Genomic DNA, 25,485 nt, shown 5'->3' with positions numbered 1-25,485 from the left:
GGGGGAAAATAGGATAATTTTGCATATGATGAAAATTTTCCAAAGTAATAAAATTTCCTTTTAACTTAGTTTCTTGGTAAAGGTAAACAAAGCAATGACTTAACAACTGGTTAAGAATTTTTATTGATCAGGTAGAGAATATGACAGAGTGAGGCAAGGAAGAAGTTTGGAACTACTGTCACTTTAAGAGGTGGCTAGATGGTACAATGGTTAGGGCATTGACCTGGATTCAATTGTACATTGTACAACTTGAGCTCAATTCCAACCTCACACCCTTACTAGCTATGTTACCCTGAATAAGTCACACAACTTATCTCTTCAGTTTCCTCATCTATGAAGTCAGGATAATAGAACCTAACCTCTCAGAGGTGAATTAAATGAGACATTTATAAAGTATTTATAAAATACTTTATAAACCTCAAAGTGCTATATAAATCCTAGGTCTTATTAACTAACTGACAGGTAGGTGGCACAGTGGATTGAATACCAGGCATGGAGTCCAGAAGACTCATCTTTCCAAGTTCAGACACTCCAAATAGCTGTGTGGCTCTGGGAAAGTAACCTAATCCTGCTGCAGTTTCCTCATTTGTGAAGTGTTCTGGAGAAGGAAATGGCAAACTACCCTAGTATCTTTGCCAAGGAATCCCCAAACAGGGACATGAAGAATCAGACATGACTGAAAAGACTGAACAATAACAACAAGGAAACAAATAAAAAAAAGTAAACTGTTAGTAACTTCTGAATTGTTTCACCAGAATTATTTACCCTTCCCCTCACCTACATAAGCTTTAGTGGAGCCAAATTATGCTAAACAAGAGAATGATGGGGTTTGGAAGGATTCCACTTGTACACAGAACTTTAAAATGAAGAAACTCCATATCTAAATTCAAATTACTGCTTTCCCTATAATTTATAGCTTTAGGTAGCTTCCTAGATAACTTAGAGGTTAAGTGACTAGCCAAAGTGACTAGTCAAAGCATACATAGCCAGTATGTATTAGAAACAGGTCATGAACTCAGGTATTCCTGAGTTCAAGGTCATGTCTTTACCTGCTATACAGCATTAGCTATAACTTGTTTTGAATATATTTGTCTTGTCAACCTCCAGAGTTCAGTCTAAGACAAACACACTTAGGCTGTATGAGCATTTATTTCTCACTTTTCTCAAGGCAGGCCTGCAGGCATATGAATACATGGGAGAGGCAATTAGCAACTGAACTCACTCAGGTCAGGCTATACATTTTACACATCCTTCCAATAGGGGCTGATGCCACTCTATCATCATTTCACCCCTGGCCAGAGAAAATATCTCTATATCAGACTACTCTCAGCTATAACAGACCACTTCCAGTCTAACCATCTGGGCAAAAGAATCTGTCTCCACTCAGGTTTGTGTAAAGTAGCTTCCTTACTTCAGATTAAATTTCTTGCAAGCTTGGGTGGGATTTAACTAAAACAGGAAAGTCAAAGCAATCTCATTATCAGTAATCTACTGAGGAAAAACCAAAAACCGAAACCTGAACTTAAAGTCTAAACTTTGGAAGAAGGGGTAGGGGAAAGTTCTGAATTACCCCAAGATATTGGTGCTTAATATCATTATTCATAGTCTTCCCTGTTAGATTATGATCTCCTTGAGGGCAAAGACTACCTTTTGTCTTTTATCCCCAGGATTTAGCACAGTGCCTAACAGAGAGTAAGGGTTTAAGTAAGTGTTTGTTTCATGTATAAAATGAAGGAGTTGGATTAAATTATTTCTATAATTCCTTCCTGCTAAAATTCCCATTCATCTTTATATCCATAGAGCCATGTGAATGAAACTTGTCCATGGTTAAATGTGGAGGAGAGAAAATCATTGAAAGAAATCAGGGTCCAGAAAACCAGAGCCAGGTGCTTAATTGGTCACATATTGAGGCTTAAACACATCACCTTTCCATCAGAACCTTGTTAGACAGGTTGGAGGAATGATTAAGGGAGATATATGAGAAGCCTGGGTTCCAGGATGGTGGTAGGAATAAGGTAGGAAGGATAAAGGTGAGGAGGAAGAAGCAAGTGGGCCATTCCTATCTCAGAGAGTCTGGCTTGCTATCCTATGCAATGCATTCTAGGGGTTACCAACATCTGTTCTTGACTCCTGGATTCTTTGACCATTTGCCTGAATGCATGCTAAATAAAATTTACAATTAATAAAAAGTGTTTCTACCTGGCTTCATGGAAACAGATTACAAAGAAGCGCGTTTATTAGAATGGAGATAAAATATTTTATTGCCTTTCTACTGCTTTGGATTTTAGTGGATTAGGATAATTTGGGAGAAAAAACTCAACTATGAAAAGCTTGCTAACCATTTGCCCCATCATATCAATCTCCTGTGATTGGCAATTTTTAAAGCACATGGTGAATTGGCCTGAGCTCCAATATTATCTTCAGGTGCAGTTAAAGGCAGCCATTTACCCTTGAGCAAAAGTGGTCTGACCATCAGGTATAGATGCAAGCCATTGAACTGCGTGATTAGATGCTGGTATACAGACAGCAGGCTGCCTTGTTGAGGCTGCATCTGAGAAAATCAGCCAAATGTTTGTATTGATTGCCTTTCCCCCTTCCTAAAATATACCTGTATCTGCATACCAATTAATGTAGATATCAGGTGGAACTGGGCTTTTCTATCTCTTTTGAACCTGAAAATGTGTAGGTGAGATCAGGACAATATTTTGGCAATAGTATGCTTACCATTTGCATTCAGTGTGTGTTCTCCACAATATTACTTAGCAACAGAAAATCTGTAGTCCTTTTCACAGTCTTTTGGGGAAGTCCATTATATGAATGCCTCCCATAAGACTTAGGATTAGGAGATGGAAGACTGCTAGTGCTCATTTAAAAAAAATGATTTTCTTTGAATTTATTTTCCCAGTGTTTTAAGGTTTGTGTCTGACCTAAAATTCTAAGGAGAATTGTAATGTATGCATTATTTTTTTCACAGACATGATATATATTTTATTTGAATAATAATAATATTTATGTAATGCTTAAGGTTTACAAAGAACCTTACATATATTATCTCATGAGATTCTCTGAACAACCCTCAGAGATAAGTGCTACTATTAACCACATTTGTTAAGTCAGGAAAACGAGACTCAGAACTTAGTAACTTACCCAGCATAACAAAGCTAATAAGTGTCTGAGTCAGGATTTGAAATTAGGCTTTTCTGATTGGACATCTAGGTACCTTTTCACTCCTTATTCTATGTGTCTGCTTTGAATACATTAATCCTTTTTCAGTATTAATATTTTTAAAAATGTTTTTCTAATCTTGAAGACAATCTATTATCTAACAATTGCTCAACTTTTTTTCTAATTAATTTAAATGCAGAAACTCTTTTTATGACTGAAATTAGGGAATCCAAAGATTTAGGGATAGTGCTCAATTGGTAATCTAATGATCTGGTATTTACTGTCATTTCAACCACTGCCTCATCATGTGATTTTTCAGGAAATCACAACCTTTTTGTGATTGGGAAGGATATCTTTATATCTTTATAAACACAGTGATTGGGGAGGATATCTTCCTCCCTGAAATGTATATACATACATGCACACACACACACATGCACACACACACACACATGCATTATATATATAAATGCATTATTAGTTGATTAATTTGTGGCAGTACTTAGAAGAAAATTCCAGAATACAAATATTCAAGCCACTAATAGTCCCACATTAAAACTGATCATATTACATGATGTCTTTGATAGCGTCTAGTTGTAAGTTACTGCCAATGTTTAGCACTGTTTGTAAAGTTGCAATATGTGTAAGGTACAAGGCCCTCTGGTAGTCCTGTACTGTTACCTAAAAGTAGCATAGAGACAGCTTCTAGGAGACAGGAGAATGGACACATTCATGAACATTCTGTGTTGCTCTACCAAGTGGTTAGGAGCATCTTTTCTTTTAATTGTCTGGTTACCTAGAACTGATTGCATCTTTCAAAGACTTGAGTAAGGAACTCAGATGACTTTTCCTAAATTTCTGTCTGAGGGTGAAGAACTCCTTCATTTATAGCTAGCAACACATTATGGTAGAAGGAAAGCTTAAAGAATATCTTCTTCTCCCTCCCACTTTTCATACCACAGGCCCTATAGATCTAAGAAATGGGCTTAGGTTTTGGCTTTGTCCTTTATCTTTCTCACTTCTAATCTTGCAAGTAGTAGAGTTTCAAACCTAGGAGCTCAAGGCATCAGGATCTGCAAGTCCATGAATCCAAGTTGGCTGTTATAGCAAATCCAGAAATGAAGCATTAAGAGATAGTAAGTCTTTGGACTTGAACTTGGGACTAATGCTATGAATCAATGGAAATAAACTGTGACCCTAATTCCTTCCTTTTTCCAGAGACTGAAATGATTTAGAGGGGTGCTTAGGGTTATGCCCCCAAATTAGTTAGGGAAATATTCATATATTTGTTCTTGCTATATTTGAAGGAAATAACATTTTGAAAAAAGTTAATCTGATTTTAAATAGTTAAATGTAATAGGAACGTTTAGTTACTAGGACCCTAAAATGTGAGTCACAGTGGGTGGGTCTCTAGTTAATGTCAAAGAAGAGAAACTCCCCAACTCCCTTAGTTTATTGGTAAAAACTGGAGTGTATATAGCAGGCTTATGTCTCAGAGAGGGGGAACAGAGCAAACCATATAGGCTTCATCTAGGATAAAAATGAAGACTTTACATTTGTAGGGTTCCTTGGTGAGATTCTCTGCCTGGAACTTAAGATTTTATATACCCTTGTTTGTGCAATCCTGGAGAAATAGATTAAAAAAATAACAGCAATAATGTAACAGCTAGCATTTTTATAGTACTTTAATATTTGCAAAGTGCTTTATAAATATCATAAATATCATCTTGTCCTCATCATAACTCAAAGATGTAACTGCTAATATTATCTCAATTTTACAAATGAGGAACTGAGGCAGAGTTTAAGTGATTGCTTACTGTCATACAGTTAGTAAGTGTCTGAGGAATGATTTGGACTTAAGTCTTCCAGATTCCAATATTAGTGCTCCAACCACTGTGCCACTGAGCTCCCTCATTTTTAGGTTATAATTATAAAGACTTTCTTTTTTTTTCCCTGGTATTTGTTTCCTCACAGGTCAGTTCCATTAATATAAATGTACAAACTTTGTACTTGTTGATTTCTTGAATACTTAGATATTGTTGAATCTTGAATCTTGAATACTTAGATGTATTACTGATATTAATATAAGATGTTGTATTACTGATATTTATATAAATATTGACTTTGAGTCTAATATGATAAATATGGAGTTTGTGCCCCTGGAATGCTGTTGCCTAGTAGAATCATTTATGTTATTTTTCTGTTTGCATTTAAATAGACCTAAGACTCTTGTGTTATTGTTAAAGCAATATTACCCACAACATCACAGGTTTAAGTTTGCCTGTGTGCTTAGAAATCTGAAATATTTGATTATTTTTTTATAAACTTTTTGTAACAAAGCTTACATGTTTTGTAGATTGTTTGTAATTTCATTTGGATTACTTTTACAGTGGCACAGATTCATTGAATGTAATTCCAGATCCATTATGGATCAAGAAGAAATTTTACCTAGTATGAGGAGTTCTAGAGAAATTTTGAGTATTCATGTACAAATGGACCCTTGGAAATGTTGTCCAGACCCTAGTTGGATGGCCTTATATATGCACTGAAGAAATAATGGGGAAATTTTCACATGGGATAGTATTATCATCTAAGAGTAAAGATGTGATTTCTAGTTGATTCAAAATCCTAAGTCCGTATGAAAAGAACTCTAAGTAGTCTGAAAAGCTCTTTAGGGACCATGTTCCCTGGGTACATAGGAAGTCAGTTTTGCCTTTTCTATTCTTTTGTTTTGGTGGTGGCTTGAAGTAAGCCTTTTGAGCACTGAACAAAGCACCTGTTGAATACTAAACAAGCAATAATGTTTGTTAAATAAAATGGAGAAATGCAGAACTTTGCATTTGAGGACAATTGTGATTTTTCACCTATACCCGTTAGATTATAAACATACAAACATACATGTGTATTTGTGTGTATAATCATTCCACATTCATTGTTTTGAGATTCTTTCCTCTATAGCACTGGAAAAACAAATGAAAGAACAAGTTTATGCCTACACAGATATTTCAAAGGATTGTTCTGGATTGGGAGCATTGTGTTCAAAATGCGCTCCATCCTATTTACTGGTTAATGCATTTTTTTTCAAATGGAAAGGATCACCTAATATGGCATCCCCAACATAAATAATGCTAGGAATATGGTTCCAGCAGACTGGAGGATCAGAACATATGTAGACATTGGACATTCTGCATTGGCATACCAAGTGTGATTGGGAGCAGCCTTTGCCATTATCTGTGCAGTCAGAATTAGCTGTGGTTTTGGCACTGCCTACATCTTTAAAATGTCTTTTTGATCAAGATTATGGCTTTTTGCTACCTTAGTATCTAAGGATGAAGGACAATGTTGCTCACACCATGACATAAGGTGGAAGAGCCTGAGGGCCAATTGCTTTCCTCTCACTCCATTTAGAATATATGGTTCTGAGAAATGGGCCTGGGTCTTTGTGCTTTTCCTTCTTAGGAAAAGCAAGTAGAGTCTTCCATATGATCAAGAAGTGTGTGTGTGTGTGTGTGTGTGTGTGTGTGTGTGTGTGTGTGTGTGTGTGATAGAGACAAAGGAGTCCAAGAATACAGAATGAGTGTTTTGATCCCACCAACAAAGTTTTGAGAAGCAAAAGCTAGAATTGATAACATTAGATTTGTACTTGGACTTGAACTAGGATTAATGTTATATGGGAACATAGCTAATATACTACATAGATAATCTGTTAGCTTAATAGCCCTCCCTTCCCACACACAGAGATGAGCTATGGTAGTGGAAGCAGGTAGAGGGTTAAAAAATATATCTCTGAAATGTTGAGAGCAAATGTTTTCCTGTTTGGTCTTGTTATATCTTTGAAGTAAATATACCTTTGAAAAGGTAACCTGACGTTAAGTGGTTCAATGGAGCTGAAGTGCTAGTCATAGAGTGCCTAAAAATAGGAGAAAACAATTAATGGGATCTCGTGCTGATGTAGAGAAGAGAGACTCCACAAACTCTTCAGGCTACTGGAAAACCTGAATGTCTTGGGGGTAAGGCATAAAATATAACAACACTGCCCCCCAGAGAGTAGGGTTACTACTAGTAACTAGCTACAGTGATAAGGAAATTATCCTATGAGGAGGCAGAAATATTCAACAAATATTAGTAATTATTTACTATGCTTAAAACTAGATGCTGATAAGGGACAAAAGGTTTTGACAAGCTATAGCCCTTACCTTCATGGAACTTGCAGATTAGTGGAGGATGAGAAATATACAAAAATAACTCTAATACAACATAATAAAGTTACAGAAGTATTCAATTAGATTATAAAATGAAAATAAGAAAGGACAGATCCTTACTGACTTGGATACATAAGGAATAATCTTAGGATTCATTTGTAGATAATAGAGAGATATTCAAGATATAGGTGAATTCCAGGGACAAAGAACAGCATGAACAGAGAGCAGCAGGTGGAAAAATGCTGGTGTACATTAGCAGATGGCCTTGCTTAGCTTGGCTAGAACTTGGACTGCATTGTCAAGTAGTACAAAGGCTAGAAAGTGTAATTGAAGATTGTTGAGAATCTTGACTGTTAGGCAATAAAGTTTCAACTTGACCTAGTCAACAATAAAAGGACATTCAAGATCATATGTCTACATGAAAAAAAATGTAGCAGAAATGTAAAGAATGGATTTGATCAGGGAAAGAGTGACATGTTAAATTACTATTATAATAGTCCAGAGAGATATTAATGAGATTCTGTACTTGCATATGATACTGTCCCTTTCCTATGTGGACATTTTATATGCTGAAAGGGGTAGAAGAAGGAAATTTCTTTAGTAACAGTGCAAAAAGGCAATTTGAGATAATTCTGAGAACTGAAAGAAGATCTCTCAGCAAAATATATTGAGAAGATCTACTTGAAAGCATCTCAGAGGAAAGAATTCTGACTAAGGTAAAGATGGTTGCATGCAGAGTTTTCCTGCAGGTAACTTAGATTTTAGTGATTTCACGCTTTTAAAGACAATAGTTAAAAGTTCTTTTTTGTAGTGACAAAGAGGTAGAAATGAAGAGTGCTAATCAATTGGGTAATGGTTGAACAAATTATGTCATGTAATAGTAATAAAATATAATTGTACCATGAGAAATGCTGAAAGGGATTGTTTCTCAGGAAACCCATGAAGACTTCTATGAAGTGATAAAGAATCAAGTGAGCAGAACCATGAGGAGAATTTAAACAATAGCACTATTATAAAGACAAACACCTTTGAATGACTAAAGAAATCTGATCAATTCAATGGCCAAACGTGATTCCAAAAGATTGATGGACTGACTATACTACTCATATTCTTATTGAAAAGTTTTACATTCAAGACACAGAATTTGCTTAGCATGACTGCACTTTTTAAAAAAGGGTTTGTTTTTCCTTTTTTTTTCCTAACAAGGGGGTGGGAAACAATTACGCTAATTAAAAAATAAAATCTAAATAAAACAATCTAAATGTGAAACAAATGAAGCAAAGTATAGAACTGTTTGTAAACAACAGGAAAATTATATGTTCTTTCTTTGTTTCATACCTGATAGAACTATGGATATTAGATTTTTCAATATAAGGTAGAGATAGATAGTCATAAGGAGTGCCGATTTGAAGCATTATTAATTAGAAATTGATCATAAGTAATGTCTGAAACTGAGCACAAGAAAAGTTAGAAAAGCATCTGGAGACAGAGGACACAGATGGTGACAAGAGGAACTGGTAACAGAAGTCAAGACATCAAAAGACAGGAGAGAACATCAGTTTTTTGAATTGACAGCTGGCTAGAGACAAGCAGCCTCTTTGGTTGGTTTACTGAGAACTGTGCTGACTGGAAGAGATGTGATGCTTTGATGAGATCTGATTGACTGGGAAAGAGATTGACTGGTAAAAGACTACCTTTTGTTATCTATAATCCACTTTAGCTTGAGGATAAGATATTACATAACATGATGTAACTTTTCTGCTGAGTTCCTCACAGAAACTTGAAGTTATCTTTTTTCTTCATTCCATCGATGATAATAGCAATCTCCAAAACTTCCACATCTTCCCAAGTACAAAAGACTCTTTTCTAATACATGGGAGGAAAGAGAGTAGATCAAGGCCAAAGCTGAGGCTGAAACTGAATTTCTCCTTTAACATCCTCCCCAAGTGATTCCTTCAGTGAGGTTCGACTGGAGCATCTCTGTATCCTCTCTGCTTCCAGACACTCACATCCTTTACTGAGTGTGATAAAGTCATAAAATCAAAGCAAATAGACTTTAAATACATCAAAGGTAGTTTTCCAGACCTTGATAGTTAGGTGGGATATGGGTCAAGTTTCAGATATAGAGTCTGGAGTTCCTCTTCTACCCAAAATGATAGAGATCAAAAGTTAAATGGAACTCAATGATATCCCCTACACAAATGAAATTTTAGGAATCAGATACATATACTTCTAATCCAATATCCTCTCTCTGAGGAGATTGGAGTAGGGACCTTTAGCCCTAACATCCTTTTTACCTTCTGGCAGGAATGAAAGTGTCTCTTAGAAAAGGTTAGGAAGAGAAAGGTTAGAGCTATCTATTCTGCCTCTCTCCCTCCTAAGAAATGCACCCAAACCCTTATCCTTCTCCACTACCTATATACATACACACACACACACACACACACACACACACACACACACACACACACACACACACACACACACACACACACATATATATGGGGCAGTTAGGTGATGCAGTGTTTAGAGCACCAGTGCAGGAGTCAGGAGGACCTGAGTTCAAATCTCACATCAGACACTTGACGCTCACTAGCTGTGTGACCTTGGGCAAGTCACTTAACCCCAACTGCCTCATCCTGGGTCATCTCCAGTCATCCTGATGAATATCTGGTCACTGGATTCAGATGGCTCTGGAGGAGAAGTGAGTCTGGTGACTTGCACAGCCCTTCCTCACTCAAAACAAAGTCAAGTGCAAGTCATGTCATCATTTCTCTGATGGCATGGTCTTCTTCAACAACAAAGGACAAACACACACATAATTTGACAAGGAACACTTTTCAAGAGTACTTTTTCATGTCTTCAATTCTTTAAGATATGCGGAAGGAGAAAGACAGGCTTTGGTGTTATATTGCTGAGGGCTATGGTAAATGGAGGAAATACACTGTTTGTTGGGAATTGATTAGAGAAAGTGTATTGTGTGTGTGTGTGGGGGGGGGGGTAGAGGAGTGGAAGGGTGATGAATGAACCTGCCCTAGTTAGAGAGAAAGGAGTGAAGTGTGAATCTGTGTCATGCTGATGCTATACTAGGATGGTACCAGTGAAATAAGAAAGGAAGAGATGGATTCAAGAGATATGGAACTAGAATTGATGTATTTTTGGTGACTAATATCACAGTTAAATAATATAAATATAATGTAAATATATTTTTAAATTTGGAAGTGTCTTTAAAGACCATCAAGTCCATCACTTCATCTTATAGATAAAGAAATTAAAGTTAAAAAGCTGAATGACTTCTATGAAATCACACAGGTAGGAAGTGATATGCAGTGGAATTCAGAGCAGGTTTCCTTCACTCTAAAATCAAGTCATTTCCCCAACTCTTATATGAGAATTAAAAAAACAATACCAAAGCCTCAAATACATAAGACTAAGCAAATCATACTGTAGTTGACAAAAATGGTAAAACTATTTGGAATCAGATATTTGGGAGCAAATATGGTGTACTGAATTTAAGATGTCAGTGTATCATTAAGATGAAAATGTTTTGTTGGAAGTTTCAGAGGTTGTCATGAAACTGAATAGAGAGGTTAAATCTGAAGATACAAATTTAATAGTTTTCTACACTAGAGGTAAAATTTGAACCAGCTTTGGAATTGGATGTCAAGAAAGTGAAGAGAGAATTGGTCTAAAGAAAGACTTTGGAAATATCCATTTTACAGAGCTTTGGAAGAGGGTGAGAAGGCAGGCAAATATGCAGAAAAGGAGTTGACTGGCAAGGTATGAAGAGAATAAGGAAAATGTACTATCTCAGAAGACAAGAAAGAAGGGTATTCAGGAGGGTATCAGTAAGAGTGTGAATTGCTACAATAATAGCAAAGAATTTAAGGATTAAGAAAAGTCATTGGATCTGGCTATTAGTAGATCATTTGTACTGAATTCTAAGAGACTAAGATGGAGATATAGAAGGAAATAGCAAATAAAATGAATACTAAACAATTCAATCCTTAGATAAACTAAAAATATGATCCAAATTCTCTTAAAAATGACATTGAAAGGCTACAGAATTCAGTGGTAAGAAATACCCTGAGGGAAGACCATGAAAAGTGAAAGACTTCACTCTAAAAGTCTCAGTGGACTCAGCAAGAAGAAATCCCTCAAAGACTAATCTGAAACTGAAAGATTTTGTCTAAAGTTAAAACACACACACACACACACACACACACACACACAAACAAACAAATAAAAAACCCCAACAAAACCAAAAACTAATCACTAAGAAAAAAATGCTTTAGTGTGAAGAAAACACTAAACTGCTCAGGCTGATAGTTTATCTATCTATCTATCTATTTATCTATCTATCTATCTATCTATCTATCTATCTATCTATCTATCTATCTATCTATCTATGTGTCTGTCTGTCTGTCTGTCTGTCAGTAGGGGAGGATTGTGGAAGAAAAGGACCTAACAAGGAGTTAAATGGAATTTAAAATTCCTACTTCTTTCCTTTTCCTTCTCACGTTAAGGGTCTCAACAAGGTTTTCTCAATGGAGGAGGGAAACCACTGATTTAAGTGAGAATCAATAAAAAAGTTCTTTTATTCTTCACTTTCCTAAATCAAAAGAAGACTTTAATAAGACTAATCAGAGAAAAAGAAAACTTTAGTCATCATAGTGAAGAAGAATACATGGGTTGAATGGGAGGGTATGACCTAAAGAAAATCTTCCAGGGGTAAAGGAAAGATGGTTAATTTGATTTGATGCCCATATAATGGAAGAAAAAGAATTGAATCCCTGAGACTTTGCCAAGAAAAGTGAGTAAACAACAAAAGAACTTTTATGATACATATGAGTGGGAAGAATCAGACATGGAAGAGGAGAATAACTGAAAATAATTGCAATTAAATACTCAAAGAGAAAAAAATACTTTACCTACAAAAACAATTAAAGTTCCTTTTAAAAGTAATAGTTTCAATTTTTCTCCCTTCATCAATCCCATTCCTCAGCCATTGAGAAGAAATCTGATACCTGTTATACACTTAAATATATGCAAAATACATCCACATTAGAAAAAAACAAGAAGAATTAATTTTAAAATATGCTTCAATCTACACTCAGAGGTCATCAATTCTTGCTCTGGAGATGTATAGCATTTTTCATTATGAATTTTTGGAATTATCAAGGACCACAATTTTGATCAGAGTAACTAGGGCTTTAATAGTTGATCAATATAACAATATTGATTTTACTATGTTCAGTTCTTGTCTAGATCTGCTCACTTCCCTTTACATCAGTTAATATAAATCTTCCAAGTCCTGATTATGAAACTGAAAACCTCCTCTTCAGCATGTCTTATAACACAATAGAGTGTTCCATAATAATCATATTCTCCAATTCATTCAACTGTTCCTCCATTGACAGACAGCCCTACAATTTCTGATTTTTTGCTACCACAAAAAAGAGCTGCTTTAAATATTTTTTGTATACATAGATCCTTTTCCTTTGATCTCTTTGGGAAACTGACCTAGTAAATGGACTGTTGGTTTTAAAGATTTGAACAGTTTTATACCCCTTTTGGCATAGTTTCAAATCATTCTCCAGAATGATTGGACCAGTTCACAATTGTTTTTTGTGTTCAATTAGTATTTAATTTTTCTCTAGTTACATGTAAAAACAATTTTTGACATTTGTTTTTGAAACTTTGAGTTCCATATTCTCTCTTTTCCTTCCTTCTCACCCAACTTCATTGAGAAGGCAAGCAATTCCCCGGAGATTACATATGTGTAGTCATGCAAAATATATCCATAACAATAATGTTGTGAAAGAAGACATAGACAAAAAAAACTCTAGAAAAATAAAGAAATTTTTTAAAAGTATAGTTCAATTTGTATTCAGGCACCATCAGTTCTTTCTCTGGGGATGGATAGTACTTTTCATCCTAAGTCCTTCAAAGTTGTCTTGGATTGCTGTATTGCAAGAATAGCTAAGGCATTCACAGCTGATCATCTTATAATATTGCCGCTACTTTATACCTAGTACATATCATTTTGCGGCAACCCAAGCAAATCTTTCTAGGTTTTTCTGAGAACATCCTGCTCATCATTTCTTATATTATAATAGTATTCTGTCAATAATTATGTACCACAACTCGTTCAGCCGTTCTCCAATTGATGGACACTCCCTCAATTTCTCATTCTTTACCTCCAAAAAAGAGCTGTTAAAAATATTTTTGTACATGTAGGCACTTCACCTTTTTTTAAAATCTCTTTTGGTAGCAGAGGTATTACTTGGTCAAATGGTATGCATGATATTATAGTCCTTTAGGCATAGTTCCAAATTGCTCTACAGAATGGTTGAATAAGTTCACAACTCCAGCAATGGTATATTAATGTCTTATTTTGCCCACATCCTCTCAAACATTTGTCATTTACCTTTTCTGTCCTATTAGCCAGTCTAATAGGTATGGGGTAGTTCCTCAAAATAGTTTTAATTTGCATTTCTACAATCAGTAGTGAGAATATTTTTATATGGCTATAGATAGATTTAATTACTTCATCTAAAAACTGATTATATCATTTGATCATTCATCAATTAGGGAATGACACTTCTTTTTATAATATTGGCACAGTTCTCTATATGTTAGAGAAATGAAACCCTTATCAGAGAACCTTGCTTCAAATTTTTTTTACAGTTACTATTACTAATGGTATTTCCTTCCATGATATTCTACCTATCCCTACTTATTCTATTCTCTCTCTCCTTTCACCCTGTCCCTTCTCAAAAATGTTTTGCTTCTGACTGCCTCTTCCCCTTTACCTTTCCCTCTTCCTCACCATTGTAAAAGCTTTTTCTTGCATCTTTTATGGGAGATAATTTTCCCTATTCTACCTATCCCTTTCTCTTTCTCCCAGTACATTCCTCTCTCACAGCTTAATTTTTTTTTTCAGATATCATTCCTTCATGTTCAACTCACATCCTTTAGCGCCAATGTGATGTTCACAGCATCTATGGTAGTCATGAATATGTCTATGTAATTCTGAATGGCAAAATACAAGACTTTCCACGTGGAAGACAGAAGCAAAACATCTATTCAAATACCAGAAAGCCAAATCTCAACACCAGAAAGAAAATCCATCACAGTGACAAAGAAATCTATCCACAATAACAATTCAGGGGGCGCTCTCATCCCCAAGTCTTCCCTTTGTTAGGTTTCCCACAAACCAACTCCCTGTAACAAATCACAAACAGACTCCCCTGAACAAAATCTCAAACAAGCTCACTCACTCATGCTAGTTGCTGCCTTTTCCATCTCTGATTGCTTTCTGACTAACTTCTCAGTTCTGTTCTAGCTCCACCTCTTCTTGTTCAACCCTTCCTGCTTTACCCCTTCCAGTTTCACATGACTTGACTGATATGACTCAGGCTTCCATGTGACTTAAGTGGGTTACATGGGTCTATTAATGGATAGGAAAGATCTTCCCATCAAGAAGCAAAATTACATTAATAATAAAGGAAAAATGCATTATGCATACACACCCATGGTGCCCCCCCCCTTTATATATATATATATATATATATATATATATATATATATATATATATATGTATATGCTCCTTATAACTAATAATGAGAAAAGTCTTATGAGTTACAAATGTATTCCCATATAGGAATGTAAACAGTTTAACCTTATTAAGTCCTTTGTAATTTCCCTTATTAAGTCCCTTATAAAAAAAAACCTTTTTATACTTCTCTTGAGTCTTGTATTTGAAAGTCAAATTTCTATTCAGCTCTGGTCTTTTTATCAAGAGTGCTTGAAAGTCCTCTGCCTCACTGAATATCCATTTTTTCCCCTGAATGATTATACTCAGTTTTGCTGGGTTGGTGATTTGGTTGCAGTCCTAGCTTCTTTGCCCTCCACAATATATATTCAAAGCCCTCAGATTCCTTAATGGGGAAGCTGCTGAATTTTGTGTTATCTTGACTGTGGCTTCACATTACTTGATTTTTTTTTCTGCCTGCTTGCAATATTTTCTCCTTGATGTGGAGACTCTGCAATTTGTCTATAATATTCCTGGAAGTTTTCATTTTGGGATCTCACTCAGGAGGTAATTGGGGGGTTCTTTCAATTTTTATTTTACCCTCTGGTTCTAGAATATCAGGGAAGTTTTCCTTTATAATTTCTTGAAAGATAACATTTGTGCTCTGTTTTTGATCATGGCTTTCAGGTAATATGATAATTTTTGAATTATTTCTCTTGGAACTATTTCTCAGATCAGTTGTTTCTCCAGTGAGATAATTCACATTGTCTTCTATTTTTTCATTGTTTTAGTTTTGTTTTATTGCTTCTTATAAAGTCATTAACTTCCATTTGCTCCATTCTCATTTTTAAGGAAGTATTTATTTCAGTGAGTTTTTGGACCTGTTTTTCCATTTGGACAATTCTGCTTTTCCAGGCTTGCTTCTCATTGGCTTTTTGGACCTCTTCTGCCATTTGACCTAGTATTTTTTTAAAGGTGTTATTTTTTTCAGTATTTTTTTTTCAGTTTCCTTCACCAACCATTTATTCTTTTCTCATGATTGTTTTCATTACTCTTACTTCTCTTCCCAATTTTTCCTCCACCACTCTTACTTGATTTTAAAAATCCTTTTTGAGCTCTTCTATGGCCTGAGACCAATTTATATTTTTTTGGAGGTTTTGGATGTGGGAGCTTTGGCTCTGCTCTCTCCTTCTGAGTGTATGTTTTGATCTTTCTTTTCAACATTATAACTTTTAATAGTTGGTGTTATTTTTTTTTTCCTATTACTTGCTCATTTTCTCAGCATATTACTTGATTTTTAGCTGTTTGTTAAAGCAAAGTTCTGCTTGCAGGATGGAGGTTGCAAGCTTCAGGGGTTTTGTGCAGCTGTTTTCAGAGATACTGCTAGGAATATCTAAGTTTTCAGTTCTTCCAAGGTGGTATGTTCTAATGAGAGGTGTTTTCTACTTTCCTGACCTGGGGTCTGTTCTGTGAGTGACCACAAGTACTCTTTTCTGCCCTGCAACTGTGAAGAGGCTTGCCCTTCCACTGCTGCCACAAGCTCTGCTATGCTAGTAGTGTTCCTTCTCTCCCTGAGACTGCCATCTAGGACTGGGACCCAGATCTGAGTGTAGGCAAAGCAACAGAGTTTCTAACGGCAGTGCTAGCAAAGAGACTCCTCTGATCTTCTGTACAGTTATTCAACCCTATTAATGACTACAGGCAGAGAACTTTGGAAGCAGCCACTATTGCTGCTTATTCAATGGTTCCCAAGGCCTGCTTCTGGTTTGCTGAAATCCTATCTGCTCTACCTACACTACTCTCTCACTCTGGTGCAATAGATGTTTTCTACCAACCTTCCAAGTTGTCTTGGGCTGGAAAATGGTTTCACTCTGTCTTTTTGTGAGTTCTTCTGCTTTAAAATTTGTTTAGAGTCTTTATTTAAAGGTATCTGGAGGGGTAAGGAGAGCTCTGGCAAATCCTTATCAGCTGGGGCCAAACTGTTCTGGCTGGGCTTGTGTTGGCCTGCATTCCACTCTCACCTTGGTGCAACAGACTCTTCCAGCATATCTTCTATGTTGTCTCTGGTGTCTATGGGCTGAGAGGTCCAGAAACTGCTACAACTGCCAGCAATTCAATTGCCACAAGGCCTGTTCTGGACTCACTGGGGGCTGATTTGTGCTGGCACAAATTGTGCTGGACTGTACTCTTCTCTCAGCTTGCTCCAACAGACCTTTCCTGTTGACCTTGTAAGTTGTCTTTGGTTGGAAATTTATTTCACTCTCCCTTTTTGTAGATTCTGCTGCTCTAGAATTTGTTTAGAGTCATTTTTTAAGGTATTTGGAAGATTTCAAAGAAGAGCTCAGGAGAGTCCCTGCCTTTATTGTACCATCTTGGCTCTAGCACTATTCCCATCTCATGTTGTCTTTCTTATGATATCTCCATTTATTTCTAAATCTTGTAACTGTTTTGAACTTATCTTAATATGGAGTATGAGATGTGTGTCATTGCCTTGTTTCTTTAGATGACATTATAGTTTTTCCAGCAGTTTTTGTAAATAGTTAGTTCTTGACTCAATAGCTATGATGTTTGAGGTTACCAAATTGTTGGTTACCGTGGTCGTTTACTTTTGTATATTGTGACCTAATCTATTCCATTCATCAGATACTCCATTTCTTATAAAGTACCCAATTGTTTTGATCATAACTGCTTTGTAGAATGATTGCTACCAGTACCTATTTTTATTTCAGCTGAATCTAAATAGATTTTGCATCAGCCCCTTTTTGTAACTCTGTGCATGTTTTTCTATTTCAGGTGTGTCTTTTAAACATTATATAGATGAATTCTGATTTCTAATGCATTTTCTCTTTATCTGTTTTACTACTGAGTTGATTCAATTCATATTCACAATTATGATTGCTAACTATGTATTTCCCTCCATTTCTTCTGTTTATCTCTGTTGTTACCCTGTTCCTTGCTCAAAAATATGTTTAAGTTTTGATCACTTCTTCCTTTAACCTACCCTCTCACTGACCACCAGCCTTTCTCTTAGCCTCTTCCCTTCCTTCTTTGTTGTCTAAGATGAATCTCTCTATACAACTGATGGTTGGTTCAAATGAGAGTGAAATTCAAGTGTTACCCACTGACCTCCATTTCCTCCTCTACTATAAAAAATATTCTTCCTTTTTTTATGTCTTTTATATGATATATTTCCTCCATTCTGCTTCTCCCTATGCCCCTCATTCCAGTGCATCCCTCTTTCTCACACTCTCAGTCTTTTTCTGAGGTCATCCTAATATAATAGATTCATCTTCATGGCCTATATTTACGTAGTTCTTTCTAATTGTATTTATTTTCTCTTTTTCAATTAACTAAATTAAAAATTAAATTTCTAGTTGTATACAATCAACTACTAATATAATTCTAATCTAAATTAGTACAAAATTTTTAGGTGTTACATGTATCATCTTGCCATAAAGGAGTGTAAAGTGTTTGACCCTATTAAGTCTCTTAAGATTTCTTATTCATGTTTACTTTTTTATACTTCTCTCAGGTGTCAAATTTTCTATTCATTTCTGGCCTTCTAATTAGGAAGGCTCAGAAATACTCTATTTCAGGGCAGAGCCAAGATGGCGGAGTAGAAACACACAAATACACTAGCTCCGAACCCACAGCCCATGAAATATCTGTAGTAAAGAGCCGCCAATAAATTTGGGAGCAGGAGAAGCCACATAATAGTGGAGCGGATAAGATTTCTGTTCCAGAGGGACCTGCAAACCTCTCGCAAAAGGTCCGTCGCGCTACGGACGCGGAGCCCAACCCAGCCCTGCCCCGGCCCCGGCACCGAGAGGAACAGATCCGAGCAGACTTCAGGGACGGGATCTCCAGCGGCCGTGCGGGGCCCTCCACCCACAGGTGACGGGGGTTGGTGAGAAGGTCTCTTTGGTGGGTCGAGAGGGGAGTGGGGTGCCCCCATACTCAGGCCCCCTCGGGAGGCAACAGCAGAGGTGGGAGCAGACCAGGGCTCCCCAAGCAGGCAGGAGCCTGGATCCATTGTTGAAGGTCTCCACATAAACCCCCTGAGGGAACTGAGATTGTGAGGCGGGCCCTGCCCCCACCTGGGCACCTGAACATAATATCACACTGAATAGCAGCTCTGCCCCCGCCCAAAGCACTGAGGCTGGGAAGCAGCATTTGAATCTCAGACCCCAAGCACGGGCTGGGAGGATCTGGAGGTGAGGTGGGTATGAGGAGAATATTCAGAGCTCAAGTCACTGACTGGGAAAATGCCCAGAAAAGGGAAAAAAACCAAGACTATAGAGGGTTACTTTCTTGGTGAGCAGGTTTCTCCTCCCCTCCCTTCTGATGGGGAAGAGCGGTGCTCACCATCAGGGGAAGACACGGAAGTCAGTGCTTCTACATCCCAGCCCATTCAATGGGATCAGTTCTGGGAAAAGGTCATAAAGAGCCCAAACAATTTTCAAATCATGTTAGAGAGGTGGAGGAAAAACGGGGAAGAGCAATAAAAGACTTGCAAGCAAAGTATGAGCAACAAATCAGCACCCTGCTAAAGGAGACCCAAAAAAATGCGGAAGAAAATAACACCCTGAAAAATAGGCTAACTCAATTGGCAAAGGAGGTTCAAGAAGCCAAGGAGGAGAAGAATGCTTTCAAAAGCAGAATTAGCCAAATGGAAAAGGAGATTCAAAAGCTCACTGAAGAAAATAGTTCTTTCAAAATTAGAATGGAACAGATGGAGGCTAATGACTTTATGAGAAACCAAGAAATCACAAAACAAAACCAAAAGAATGAAAAAATGGAAGATAATGTGAAATATCTCATTGGAAAAACAACTGACCTGGAAAATAGATCCAGGAGAGACAATTTAAAAATTATGGGACTACCTGAAAGCCATGATCAAAAAAAGAGCCTAGACATCATCTTTCATGAAATTATCAAGGAAAACTGCCCTGATATTGTAGAACCAGAAAGCAAAATAAATATTGAAAGAATCCACCGATCACCACCTGACAAAGATCCAAAAAGAGAAACTCCTAGGAATATTGTGGCCAAATTCCAGAATTCCCAGGTCAAGGAGAAAATATTGCAAGCAGCTAGAAAGAAACAATTCAAGTACTGTGGAAATACAATCAGAATAACACAAGATCTAGCAGCTTCTACATTAAGGGATCGAAGGGCATGGAATAGGATATTCCAGAAGTCAAAGGAATTAGGACTAAAACCAAGAATCACCTACCCAGCAAAACTGAGTATAATACTTCAGGGGAAAAAATGGTCTTTCAATGAAATAGAGGACTTTCAAGCATTCTTGATGAAAAGACCAGAGCTGAAAAGAAAATTTGACTTTCAAACACAAGAATGAAGAGAAGCATGAAAAGGTAAACAGCAGAGAGAAGTCATAAGGGACTTATAAAAGTTGAACTGTTTACATCCCTACATGGAAAGACAATATTAGTAACTCTTGAAACTATTCAGTATCTGGGTACTTGGTGGGATTACACACACACACATGCACACACACACTCATAGAGACAGAGTGCACAGAGTGAATTGAATAGGATGGGATCATATCTTAAAAAAAAAATGAAATCAAGCAGTGAGAGAGAAATATATGGGAGGAGAAAGGGAGAAATGAAATGGGGCAAATTATCTCTCATAAAAGAGGCAAGCAAAATATTTTTTTTTTAGTTTGGGGAAAAAGAGGGGAGGTGAGAGAAAAACATGAAGTTTACTCTCATCACATTCCACTAAAGGAAGGAATAAAATGCACACTCATTTTGGTATGAAAACCTATCTTACAATACAAGAAGGTGGGGGACAAGGGGATAAACTGGGTGGGGGGGACGATGGAAGGGAGGGCATGGGGAGGAGGGTACAATTTGAGGTCGACACTCACAGGGATGGACAGGATCAAAAGAGAGAATAGAAGTAATTGGAAGCAGGATAGGATGGAGGGAAATATAGTTAGTCTTATATAACACAAGTATTATGGAAGTCATTTGCAAAACTACACAGATTTGGCTGATATTGAATTGCTTGCCTTCCAAAGGGAGGGGGAGGGGAGGGAGGGAGGAAAAGAAGTTGCAACTCAAAGTTTTAGGAATAACTGTCAAGTACTATTCTTGCTTCTAGGAAATAAGAAATACAGGTACAGGGGTATAGAAAGTTATTTGGCCCAACAGGACAGAGGAGAGGATGGAGACAAGGGCAGAGAGGAATGATGGAGAAGAGAGTGGAGTGGAGATAGGGGCAATTAGAATGCTCGGTGTTTTGGGGTGGGGGGAGGGAACAAGGAGGGAGAAAATTTGGAGCCCAAAAATTCTGTGAAAATCAATGTTAAAAGTGAAAAAAAAAAGTACTCTATTGCATTAAATATCCATTTCCCCACATGAATCATTAAATTTAGCTAGGTAGCTTATTCTTGATTGTAATCTTAGCTCCTTTGTTTTGCAGAATATCATATTCCAAGTCTTCTGCTTCTTTATAATGGTAGCTGCTACATCTTCTGTGATCCTAATCATTGCTTCATGGTATTTTAAGGGTCTCTTTTTGGACAATTATTATATTTTTTCTTGACCTCTGAGCTTTGAATTCCTGAGAGTTTTCATTTTGGGGTCTCTTTGGGAAGGTGATTAATTGATTTTCTCAACTTTTACTTTGCCTTCTGGTTCTATGACATCATTGTACTTTTTCTCTGTAATTTCTTCTTTCATTTGGGCATTAAGGTCCAGGAATTATTATATTACCTCTCATTGATCAGTTTTCTAAATATCTTTTTATGTTATGTTTTACATTAAATTTTATTTTTGCATTCTTCTTGCTTTATTTTGTTTTTTCTTCATTTTTCATAGTCATTAGTTTCTGTTTGATCAATTCCAATAAGAAGTTATTTTCTTCAATAAAGTTTTTATATCTCTTTTGCCAACCTATTAATGATCTTTTCATGATTTTCTTTCTCTCATCTCTTTTGCCAGTTTTCCTCTACTAATCTTATTTGAGTTTTAAAACCATTTCTTTTACTTTTTTCTCTTCCTTTAGATATTTTATAAACTCCCCTTTAGCTTAAATCTAATCTGCATTTTATCTTTGAGGTTTTACTCGCAGATCTTTCCATCATTGTCATCTAAGTGTCATACGTCTTGAGCTTCTCTGTCACTAAATACATACATGCACACATATATGTATACACACATATTTCCATTCACAGTTGGATATAACAATCCATCTTAGGCAACAAAGAAGGAAGGGAAAGAGGCTAAGAGAAAGGTTGGTGATAAGTTCTTTGCTCCTTTTCTCATTTTATTTCTTAGCTATGGACTTTTTATTAGAGTTAACCTGTGCTTATCTGTTGGAGAGATGACTGTCTTGAACTTCTATGGTTCTTTCTGGGGACCTGCAGTGTTTTGCTTCTTCCAAAATGGTATGTTCAAGGTGAGTTCTGGTTGCTGCCCTCCTCCTCAGCATTCTGTTCCTTACCAAGATCTGGCTTCTACTCTCTTGTGACTGGGAATGTTCCTTCTATCCTGGAATTGGGACTCAGAATTGAATTATAGACTGTGGAACTGCCAAATGGCACTAGATCCTGAGCCCAAGACTAGTCCAGGGTCCTATGTAATGTCTTTTATGACTAGGTGTTCAGTAGCCTTACCATTCTTGTGAGTTGTGTGGGCCTAGTGTTATCTTCATCTTCTAAGGTTCACAGAAGGTGCCACTTTTGCAGTAATCTACACACCTTGCTCACAATTAGCCACTACTTCCTATCTATAGACATTCTCTAAGCTGCTAGGAGATGAAACAATGAATAACTCTGGCTGTTTTTTGTTGTTGTTATTGTTTTGTTTTGTTTTTTTTACATTTCTGCCAAAATTTGATTAGGTCTTTTCTGAAGTCATTTTGTAGAAGTTTTTGAGGAAGTTTGACTGCTGTGACCCTTTAGTCTGCCATCTTAACTCTGTTCACCAAATAGATTGTTTTTTTTGAAATGATGTAAGAGTTGTTTTTTTAAGGATATAAAACAAATGAGACCTAAATGAGAACTAAAAAAAAAAGGATCAGTAGCTTAGCACAAGATATACCTTTTCTTAGTAAAAAAATTCCCTAAAAATCAGAATGAACCAGTTGGAAATGAACAAATCCAAGAAACTACTAGAATTCATAAAACAATTTCACAAGAACAAGAAAATAGAGAAAACTATCTTGAATCAAAAACAGTTGATCAGGAAAGCATATCAAGGAGATATATCTTAAGAACCATTGTACTACCTAAAAACCAAAATCAAGAAATTTTTTTTTTACATATGTATAATGAAATTATTAAAGAAAATTACCTGGACATGTTGGAACAAAAGGGAAATTTTAAAAAAGAAAGAATATGTCATTGCCCAAATCCGGAACTTCCAAAGAAAAGAAAAAAATATTACAAGCAACCAGGAAGAATGAGTTCAAATATTGAGGAAACACAATCAAAGTCACAAGTTGCCCATTAATTGAGGAACAATTGAATAATTTGTGGTAAAGGTTATGTAGCACTATTGTAAGAAAGACAGAAAAAGATTTCTGAAAGATGTGGAAAAAATTTTTTATGGATTCAGAATGAAGTGAGCAGATTTAGAACAATATATGCCTTATATCAATATTAAAAATAACTATATTTGTGACTTTTATAAGGTGACAGAAATGAAGTAGAACCAGGAGCACAATTTATACAATAATAACACTGTGAGAATAAACAACTTTGAAAGCTGTAAGAACTATGATCACTAAAATGACCATTCATGATGCCAGGAGAGCAATGATGAAACACCCTATTGATTACAAAAAAAAAAAAAAAAAGTAATGGATGATGGATCACACATACACATACATATATACAAATACACAGAAGCATATACATATACATATATAAATATATATATATACATATATACCTGCACGTATATGTATAATTATATGCAGCTATAGAGTGAAATTGTTTTGTTTGACAATGCATATTTGTTATGAGGACTTTCTCATTTTTTTTTTCACCCCAATGGACTGAGAAGAGGAAGGCAGAGAAAACAGATTTCTGATAATTAACAAACATAAAAATAGACGAGGGGCCCCTACAGATTTGTAAAATGTACTTTCAGATGAGGTCATTGTATTGTGGTTTCACTTATTTATTTTCATTTCTTAAAGTGATCTCTTATTAAGTTGGGAATAATCTGTAAATATCCACAATGTTAAAACAAAACACAGAAATAAAATAAAAAAATGTACTTCATTTAAAAAAAATATCATTTAGATCTTTTGTATAGAACTTAGGTCTAGAAAGCAAAATAAAAAAAAGAATGAGTAAAGGGTAGGTGATAAAGAAATGGAAGTATTTAAAATTTAGACTAGTTTTTCAGACTGCCTTTATTCTTTCTGAATGTGTGTGTGTACGTGTGTGTGTGTGTGTGTGTGTGTGTGTGTGTGTGTGTGTGTGTGTGTGTGTGAGAAAGAGAGAGAGAGAGGGAGAAACAGAGAGAGAGAGGGGGGGGGTATCCTTCACAGCACAGACTATCTTTTATCTTTTTGTGTATGCCAAGTGCTTAACATAGTTCCTGTCAAATAGTAGGCTGTTATTAAATCATAATTGACTTTCTTTTAAAGGATCTGAGATATTTGAATATGTTTTTAAGTTGGCAACAAGGAGACAGTACAAATACCATTGTGTGAAGTTGCTTGAAGGAGATCAGATTATTGCTGGAGCAAATTCCTGCAGAAATGGAAAGCAATGGTATCATAAAAACAGATAGAGGTATAACTTTAGCAAAATCTTATTTTCTTTGAGACATGAAAAGAAGAGGAGAAAAGAATGGGAGATAATCCTGAGGAATTTTGAGTGAAGAAGGAAAGTGGAGGGATCTCCCTCTACTCTCAGAGATGTCCCTTAATTTTCTTAGTAATTTTGAAGACTGAATAAAAGGTTTTATTTTGTATAATTTTATTGTCTAGTGTTTTACAAAGCAAAACTGTTTCTCAGTTTCTAGTAGACTCGAAGGATTTCCAAGCTTCAGTAAAGGCCATAAAGAGGATATAAACTAATATTTTCTACATGGAACAATCAGTTTTATCCATGTCTCATTCCTTAGGTTATTGATCCAAGATAAGGATCAAAAGATTTTGATAGTGAAATTTCTAGATGCTGAGACAGAGCAAAGTTGGGGTGGTGGCATGTCCGAGGCATTATATATATTCCATGTTGTTGACTAGCAAATCATTAAAGTAACACTATTTTTGGAGGAATTTGGATCCACGGTAGGGAAAAAGGACTGGGAGAATAGAAATAAAAATAACAATGAAGTTGAAAGAATTAGCTTTGCATAAATGAGATGACCAAACACTGGAAGGTGAAAATTTTATGTTGAAAATGGAAGTTCAAAGTTCAGTACTTTAGAGGATGTTGAAAATGGCATAGTCCTATGAAATTCAAAACTATAAGGTATGATCATGTTGGTATTTTGGGCACTATGCTATTGGAACTGAGAAGGATTAAGACATAGAGTCAGGGTACTAGGCAAGGTTGTCATCATGAGCACCAATGTCCATCTATATGA

Source organism: Notamacropus eugenii, chromosome 5, assembly GCF_028372415.1.
Source record: "Notamacropus eugenii isolate mMacEug1 chromosome 5, mMacEug1.pri_v2, whole genome shotgun sequence".
Taxonomy (NCBI): Eukaryota; Metazoa; Chordata; class Mammalia; order Diprotodontia; family Macropodidae; genus Notamacropus; species Notamacropus eugenii.
Note: the sequence above shows the minus strand (reverse complement) of the source record.